The sequence below is a fragment of the Ostrea edulis genome, chromosome 6 (assembly GCF_947568905.1).
Source record: "Ostrea edulis chromosome 6, xbOstEdul1.1, whole genome shotgun sequence".
NCBI classification, from domain to species: Eukaryota; Metazoa; Mollusca; class Bivalvia; order Ostreida; family Ostreidae; genus Ostrea; species Ostrea edulis.
Window position 1 is genome coordinate 6042538 of NC_079169.1, and position 10114 is coordinate 6052651.

Sequence of the window (10114 nt, forward strand, 5' to 3'; positions counted from 1 at the left end):
GAATTGTGAGGTGGAAAGGCACCACACTAGGAAATAAATGTTCAGTTAATAGAAATAAATATTACCCGCTATCAATAAAGACATTAGCAATGAACGTGTCAGACGTTTTGTTTATTTTTAAAAGATAAAGATCATGCTGTTTATTGTGCTACGTAGGGTCTATATGATTGGCATTGTACATGTATTACACGTGTATAGCATTGGACATAGCAATGATCCTCAGAGAGGTTTACGTATACGATGACAGGGTTAAGTGCAAGTCCCATCTCTGTATCGTGGCACAGACAGTACCACACTATAGACGATAGCGTGCCCTCGATGCCCTGACTTTTGCATGTAACTCAATAGCATATTTATTGATTTTTAAAATAAAAAAGCGTTTATATTACACATCCATATTTCCCAATGAAACCCGATATAGGGCTCTTCATTATCGTATTATTTAATGTAGTACTGGTGCAATATGTAGTCGGTACATGTGCCACTTAAATACTGGATACTAGAATATATATATATCTATATATATTTTTATAATTCTTTATTTTCTTCTATTCTGTAATATCAACACAAGTGGCATATGCATCAATCTTCAAGTTACAGGAAAAATAATTATGAGAGAGAGAGAGAGAGAGAGAGAGAGAGAGAGAGAGAGAGAGAGAAAATATATTTGGAGACTTGAAGACGTTCTGCCTCAGAATAAATGAATTTTCTTGATCCTCAGAAATCCCCAGATTTCCCACGAATCTCCCTGTCATGTAGTATAAAAATGTGATATTTAGCACATTAAAAGAGCTAAAAAAAAATGCATGTATGCATGAATGATTTTTTATTTTTTGCACTAATGGTTGTCTTCCTATTCCAGATCTTATCCACATATCATTTACAATGACTAAAATTTAATAAACTGGCTGAAGAGGAAATATGACAGGTGCATTATAGATGAAAATCGGTTGTTAATTTATGAATTTTAATGAAATTTTGAAATACACACAGATTTTGTAAAGGTCATATTCAGCATATCTATATCTATATGTCTCTTTAAAAAATAAAACTTTTTATTTTAGAGACAAAAATCATTTTCTCTTTTATGCAGTTTATGTTATTTTAGATGCACAAAAACATACTGCGTTGTAGTAGTTTTTGACAGATACATTCATATTTTCCGGGACAAGAACCAGTATCCCATGCAATTACTGCAGAGGAAATGGGGGCTGCATTGGGCACATCCTCAGGAAACCAGCGTCCAGCACCACACACCAGGCCCTGACCCTTTCCCTTTATGCAGGGAAAGAGGAAGAGAGGCCAGCCCCGCAACGACTGAAGGAGAGATTGAGATATTGCAAGAAGGGAGCAACTGAACCTGACAGCAACTGAACTGGACTGGACAGCAACTGAACTGAACTCGTCAGCAACAGAACTGAACAGCAACTGAACTGAACTGGACTGGACAGCAACTGAACTGGACTGGTCAGCAACTGAAAAGGACTGGACAACAACTGGACTGGACAGCAACTGAACTGAACTCGTCAGCAACTGAACTGAACTGGACAGCAACTGAACTGGACTGGTTAGCAACTGAACTGGACATCAACTAAACTGAACTGGACTACAACTGAACTGGACAGGACTGTTCAGCAACTGAACTGGACTGGACAGCAACTGAATTGGACAGGAACTGAACTGGACATCAGCTGGACTGGACTGGTCAGAACAGTGTGGAAGCGAGGGCGATGTGTCGTCGAGCCCACGTTACACGAAAGCGATGGGTAAGAGAACCAGTAAGTAGCAATGTAAACATATAATTATATATTACTCCTCCTAGGCACCTGATCCCACCTGTGGTGTGTCCAGGGGTATATGTTTGTCCAACTTTCGATTTTGTATTCCTTATAGGAGTTATGAGATCGATCACTGTTCGTTATCTTCTGGCAAATAAAACTTCAAATTACTCGCCCTTGATTACAGGTGGCGCACGATCCGTTAACGTCCAAGGCGTTTCTAACCTCAAGTTTAAGAGAGCGTCGAAAGGACACGTTTAGATTAGAAAGTTGTTGAATATTTAGTAACGATGGCGGATTACGGTTCGTAGGATCTCACTGCGCTTAGAGACGAACTTAGAAAACGCAATGCAAGACTCTCTGGGCGGACAGGAGAGCACGTTGAGAGTGTCAGCTACACCGAATTTTCTCTGTCACATCGATTAAATAAAGACATCTAATACACATTGAACGTTTTTCACTATAAACTACTTCGTGATTAAGTTTACATGCTTAAACAGTAGTTTAGGTTGAATATATAATATACAATACATCATAATTCTTTATAAGTTGTTGAATTGCATATGTTTAAAACAATAAGATGCGGACCCCCCCCCCCTCTCTCTCTCTCGATGATTATATATCCATATATCTCTGAATTTCTAATATTAACCTGTTAAAATGTGTAGTAATAATGAATGTACATGTATATGTATAACTTCTCTTTATACAATAAAATTCACGATAGAGAAGGTATACATGTATATAGAGTACATATATCATAACCCTTAACTTCACATTTAACAGTTTATTTGCGTGTTTTAACTTATATCACTTACTTGATGACGTCAAGGTAGGTAAACAGTCCTTGCGATTAATTTTTTTATTAGTCCATAGTGCAAGCGAAAAATTGGCAGGTCAAATAAATTTTACTACCCCATATGCTAGCTGTACAATGATGATTAATTGAATATTACAATTTGGATTGCAAGTTTAAGACGGAAGTTCAAGCTTTCTTTCAACTTCTAAATTCACGTCTCCATCCATATACTATGATTGATATACTTTGAGTTGGTTGTACTCTGCGTTAAAAGCACGACTGTATCCTGCGTAGGAATGGTTGTATCCAAATGACGTTTGTCCATGGTGTTGCAGGAAACTGATGTAGGCCTACATAATTTGACCCGTGTTTACTTTAATGTATAAGGATTTATCATGCTTATATATACCATGACAGTTCATGATATAATACTAAAATACATGTAGTACACTTTTCAATTTGAAGGTCAATTTGAATGTTCATACTTCAGATTGGAATCGAAGTTACAAGTGAATATTGAAAAATGTAATGTAATGATTTTTAAAATAAAAACCACAATGAACAATAGACCTATGTATGGCTTTTATTATAAACACAACATTGTATATATGACAGTGAAATTTGTATTTACTTCATTTGGATAAATTTATAGCTTTATGAATTTGCATTTAATTTTGATAAAAGTAGATATGATTCAAACTTTATTTTTAAAAATTTCAGCGGGCTGCTGTTGGTTTTTGAAAAAGCTTCAGTTCTCGGGAATTCTACCCCCGCTCCCTGTTTGCATAACAAAAACCTTACACTCTCTCATAAATCTTATGTACACCGAAAGTCAACAAGGACGTAAATGAGTCTTGCGCCACCTATGTTTGAAATAGGGGAAAGAACTGACAAATATTCGCAATTGTAATTACTATTATTCATAGAGGACAGTCTTGTGTCATTTAGCTGTAAATATATTCAAGTTTTTGATATCGGTAGTATTTGAATATCACCCAGAGAAGGCTGAATTGTAAAGCTTTATAACATTTTCCATGATCATTTGGTAATCAAAACAAAATGAAAGTAAAAGAAGAATCCTTTTGATCTCTTGACGTATACATATCTAACAATGAATATACATGTATAAAAACAAGCATGGATTAACTGTATATATATTGTGCAATTAATTAATCTATATGGATTATCTCATGTAATTTTTTTATTATTATTTTCATGTTTTATGAACACCATATGGATTAAGAAATTATATTATTTTATGTTTTATGAACACCAAATGGATTAAGAAATAAAATTATTTTTATGTTCTATGAACACCAAATGGATTAAGAAATTATATTGTTCTTATGTTTTATGAACACCAAATGGATTAAGAAATTATATTATTTTTTTTTTTATGTTTTATGAACACCAAATGGATTAAGAAATTATACATGTATCATTTCTATGTTCTATGACCACCAAATGGATTACTCTTATAGTAAAACAAAGATTAAAAGACCAGTTTATCCGAAAGTGTTATAGCGAAATCAACATTCCTTCTAGAGTTCGTACTTATAAACTTTTTAAACCAGAATTTGAATGTTAAAATTACAAAATATCTTACTCGGGAAATATCTACTTGATAAAAAAAAACCCACCTGATGTAAAGTCATGTGGAGAACTGTTAATGTATATTCTTGAAATGTAAGATTTCGTTTGTTCTCCATGTCTGATCTTTTTTTTTCCTGCACCCTTTTTATTAATATCTTATCTGACCTTTATATCTCAACATACATGTATTTCACTAATTATTTCACCCTATGTACTATTTGTATGTATATGTATTTCACTAATTATTTCACCCTATGTACTATTTGTATATACATGTATTTCACTAATTATTTCACACTATGTGCTATTTGTATATACGAGTATTTCACTAATTATTTCACACTATGTGCTATTTGTATATACATGTATTTCAATATTTATTTCACTCTATGTGCTATTTGTATATACAAGTATTGCAATACTTATTTCACCCTGTGTGCTATTTGTATATACAAGTATTTCAATATTTTTTTTACCCTATTTGCTATTTGTATATACATGTATTTCAATATTTATTTCACTCTATGTGCTATTTGTATATACAAGTATTGCAATACTTATTTCACCCTGTGTGCTATTTGTATATACAAGTATTTCAATATTTTTTTTACCCTATTTGCTATTTGTATATACATGTATTTCAATATTCATTTCACCCTATTTGCTATTTGTATATACAAGTATTTCAATATTTATTTCACCCTTTGTGCTATTTGTATATACATGTACATGCAGTTCAATATTTATTCCACCCTATGTGCTATTTGTGTATACATGTATTTCAATATTTATTTCACTCTATTTGCCATTTGTATATAGTGTAAAACTTATACCGTACGAATTTTGATGCACCAGATGCGCATTTCGAAAACAATGTCTCTTCAGTGATGCTCAACCGAAATGTTTGAAATCCAAAATAACAATGAAGTTTTAGAGCTATTATAGGGGAAAACAGTGTGCCAAAAAAGTGGAGTCAAATTCCTCGAAGGATAAGAGCTATGAGTGAGGGAGATAATCCTTAATTTTGAAATGAATTTGTAAATTTTATAACAGCAATTAAATATATATCCGTATTTTCAAGCTATATAAATGTATTTCAATATTATTTCACCCTATGTACTATTTGTATAAACATGTATTTCAATATTTATTTCACCCTATGTGCTATTTGTATATACATGTATTTCAATATTTATTTCACCCTATGTGCTATTTGTATATACATGTATTTCAATATTTATTTCACCCTATGTGCTATTTGTATATACATGTATTTCAATATTTATTTCACCCTATGTGCTATTTGTATATACATGTACTGTACATGTATTTCAATAATTATTTCACCCTATGTACTATTTGTATAAACATGTATTTCAATATTTATTTCACCCTATGTGCTATTTTTCAATAATTATTTCACCCTATGTACTATTTGTATAAACATATATTTCAATATTCATTTCTCCCGATGTCATTTGTATGTACATGTACATAGTTGGATCAAATAAAGAGAACTAAATTGAAACTGCCCTCGTTTAGTTTGCTACTAACTTCACAACGACATTGAGTAACAAGTAGAATTCATTCAGGGATAAAATTAGCACCACTTAAGTGATGGACAGTCCCTCTTCATCTTCAAGTGGATGTTAACATGTGGTCAACAGATTATAGGAAACTTCAAAAGATTCTCAAGTATTTCACATAGATACTTATATTTATAGGGTTTTCTGTGAAAGGTATTGTACGCGCCAGGAATGTCTGATATCTAGCTAACATTTTATAACCAAGCAGGGCAGCATTTCCTGTCCTGCAAGAACGACTGAATATTCCAGTCTCGTTGAATCTAATTATATATGGGGCCTTTTAAAAAAGCTGTCATGTCAATCTGAGCTATTTCATTCTGTACATACTTAATAAAGAGATCAAGAAGATTCAACTGAATTAAGTCTGAATGCACAGTACATGTATGCATGTTTATGAAACATGCAAGCAGGTACATCTTAATTTTTTTCTTCTTTTTAAAAATCAATATGTAGTTACATTTAATCTTTTTATCATTACAAGTAAATCAACAATTAATTTTGTCCCTTACAACTGATATATTTCTTTTTAAAGGGGCATTGGCTTTAAAATAATGGCAACCGTTTTTCTCAAATTATCTCAACGGTATAGTCGTACATATTAATGATTAATACAATCATTTATTTTGTACCCCCCCCCCCCAAATACAAGAGAAACCTAATAAAACTAGCTTAGATAACCGCTTTTAGTGTGAAGAAATATATAATGAAGAATTATTGTCTTCCAAGACAAACACTATATAATCAACAAAATTACACATTCATATGTCTGCTTTGAGGTTAAAAATTCTTGAAATAATTTTGATAAAAAATACTGGCCATGGTGTTATCACTGAAATATATAATATAGAGCAATTTTCATATAATTAAATTTTTGGTGACAAAATGACAGTTAATGCCCCTTTAAAGAGGTTTGCACTGAAGTTTTGTCAATATTTCAAAAGTATATTTGTAATTTTCTCATAAAAGGTCCAGTATGAAATTGAAACGAAGAATTGGGGTCAGAGTGCTTGTCAATGAGCTACATTGTGTTAAACTTGACCTTTTTCCACTTAAAATGTATTTGCGATTTGTTGGCATACACTCGGTTTCTCTGTTGGTGTCAACACAACACAAATCAATTATTACACCAAATAATGACATATTCTTGTGCAATAAGAGTATAGACATAAAAAGTTTAATGCTAGATTGAAAATGAATAATGACCCTTTTGCACTTAATATACGGCAAAATGCATCATATATAGAGAGATTCAAACAGAATCATTTATAAAGAATTTCTACGTCCCTTTCCTGCATTTCTTACAACCTTACCAATTCTAGTCCAGACGTTATTAAAACCTTACAAACATACAATCTTACCAATTCTTTAAGTAGATGGTTTTAGTCCAGACGTTATTAAAACCTTACAAACATACAATCTTACCAATTCTTTAAGTAGATGGTTTTAGTCCAGACGTTGTTAAAACCTTACAAACATACAATCTTACCAATTCTAGTCCAGACGTTGTTAAAACCTTACAAACATACAATCTTACCAATTCTTTAGGTAGATGGTTTTAGTCCAGACGTTATTAAAACCTTACAAACATACAACCTTACCAATTCTTTAAGTAGATGGTTTTAGTCCAGACGTTATTAAAACCTTACAAACATACAACCTTACCAATTCTTTAAGTCGATGGTTTGACAGCAGGTTCTTTCCCGATACGTTATCCTGGAAAAGGATATCCATAATGTCTTTAGCAGGCAGGAGACGGGCGAGAAGAGCAGGATCTCTCGTCCTACCTTAGAACGTGGTGACCCGTTCAGGTCTGGGTATCTATGTTGACATTGGCTCCAAGGGTGTCACGTATGTGGGTAGTTAAATTGGTCTTGCATTATGCTAATGCGGCCTTTATCACCATATTCTAGTATTTTGTTTTTTTTCCCTTACATTGATTATGATTCAATAAAGTATAAACCTTACATCATCCCGTGGGGATCCGGGTTAGAATAGGTCCTCAGTACCCCTTGCTTGTCGTAAGAGGCGACTAAATGGGACAGTCCTTCGGATGAGACCGCAAAAACCGAGGTCCCGTGTCACAGCAGGTGTGGCACGATAGAGATCCCTCCCTGCTCAATGGCCATAAGCGCCGAGCATAGTCCTAAATTTTGCAGCCCTTCACGGGCAGTGGTGACGTCTCGATATGAGTGAAATATTCTCGAGAGGGACGTAAAACAATATTCAATCAATCAATAAACCTTACATCTGTGTTATCAATCATACTAACAAGAAGGTTAATGATTTCCAAGGATGATATTTATGCTTGCCTTAAATCTCAGGCTATGTGTTCATAATTACTTCAATAAAACGAAAAGATATGCACGCACAAAATATAAATATATATGTGTGTGTGTGTGTGTGTGTGTGTGTGTGTGTGTGTGTGTGTGTGCGTATATATAAAAGAAAAAATTTAGTTTTTGCATTTTAGTTTATCTCCAAGGAAATGCCATCTCTTAATTTTTGTTGTTCATTTTCCAAACATACGTTTGATTTTCTTCTTTTTGTTGTTGAATTTTTCATTGTAAAGTCGCACACACAGACATTATTTTAAAAAAAATGAATAAATGACAATTTAATCTCTTTAATTTACTCGTATCCATAACAACCAAAGTGCATCAAAACCAACTCTGACGTAATTTTTGCCCCCCCCCCCCCCAATTTAATGGCCTTTTTAGACGGTGACTATTTGATATGGCCTTTGTCTTATGATAGCGCAATGGTAATGAAATAAGTCCTTATCCTTATTTTTTGTACATGGATTTTGCACTGATATTTTGGTGAAACAACACACGGTTGGTATAGCCTGTACCAAAACACTGTGTCGTTAACAAACCAATGAACCTCGGGGTGTCACTCCATCGCACTTTGACGCATTAGTATGCAACATCGGACTTTGTCGTGTCGACATCATCGCATTATGGTGCATTCGTTTCACACCATCGCACTATGGCGTGTCAGACCATCGCACTTTGGCGTGTCACACCATCGAGGTTTAGCGCAGACCATCGCACTCTGGACCCCTACATTATGTATATTTGTTTTGCTTATTGGAGTTATGAGATTGATCACTGTTCGTTATCTTCACCTTTCATTATATATACATGCATACACACACACACATATATATAGAGAGAGAGCTGCAAAATTTAGGCCTATAATCGGCGCTTATGGCCATTGAGCAGGGGAGGATCTTTATCGTGCCACACCTGCTATGACACGGGACCTCGGTTTTTTCGGTAGCATCCAAAGGACCGCCCCATTAAGTCGCCTCTTTCGACAAGCAAGTGGTGTAAAGTTCCAATAACATCCGATACCTAGAAGTGTCGGATCCACAACGTGGACACAAGGTCAAATACACAAAAAAAAATATACAAAACACTCAAATGAACAACGGCACGAACAACCAGATTGTCAAATCTTCGGGACGACCTGTCCCCTTTTCAAGACAAACGAAATGAATAACATTAATGTGGCCAATATCAACAAAGAATAATAACAACAACAAGTACATATTAATACTGTTGTGAATCACGTGGTATAAATAGGAGTTAGTGCAGTAACTATATAAGTCGCTCACCAAAGGCTGAGTTGTGTGGCTCTCTGATTCAGAGATGATCGTCTCTAGAGGTCTGGTCTGTGAACCGGTGTTATTGATCAGCTGATTAGACTATCGGGAATGTTGAGCCCGATCTTAATAATACCAGTTATTACTACATTCCTCCCCGTTTTATTTAAAAGGAGTGCGAGTTATAAAACCAACCCATATTTGTTCAAATAATATGTTAATTACATATAGAGAGAGGATATATATATTGCGTGTTTTGATATGGTGTATTTACATGTATTCGCGAGGCTTGCTGGGCGAATAAATACACCATATCAACGAGTTGGAAAAACCAAAATATCAAAATACGCAATTATATATGTTCTATTTATCTCATACGTCTTCTTCTCGCTTAATTTTCAGATGACCCCTAGTATGGTAGAAATTTATTTTGAATCCGTGACTCAGACGTCGTGCTTATCAGTCTTTCTTATGAAAAAATAGTGCGCTTATAACCCATTCATATACAGTACAAAAGGGCATTTTTATGAAAGAAACCATGGATGAAAATTGTTTTAGATTGATTGTATCTTGCTTAACGTCTCGCTCGAGAATTTCAAGTAGGGACAGTGTCAAAAGAAGTTCGGACCGGAAGTGCTTTATCAAACGGGTGTGTCATGTATGAGATAAAATAATTAAAACTACTTGTCAAACACCTTATTTAAATTTGCTTAAGGTAGCTATTGATAGCTAGCCCCAAAAAAACTGCTCA

At 34.1% G+C, this 10114-nt stretch overlaps 1 long non-coding RNA gene across 1 annotated transcript; it reads left to right on the forward strand.

The window, feature by feature from the left end:
- The first annotated feature begins 975 nt into the window (after positions 1–975).
- LOC125683803 (uncharacterized) lies at positions 976–5698 on the forward strand. Its single transcript, XR_008796150.1, has 2 exons — positions 976–1778; positions 3298–5698. It is a non-coding gene; the product is annotated as an uncharacterized LOC125683803 (long non-coding RNA).
- The last annotated feature ends 4416 nt before the right edge of the window (positions 5699–10114 follow it).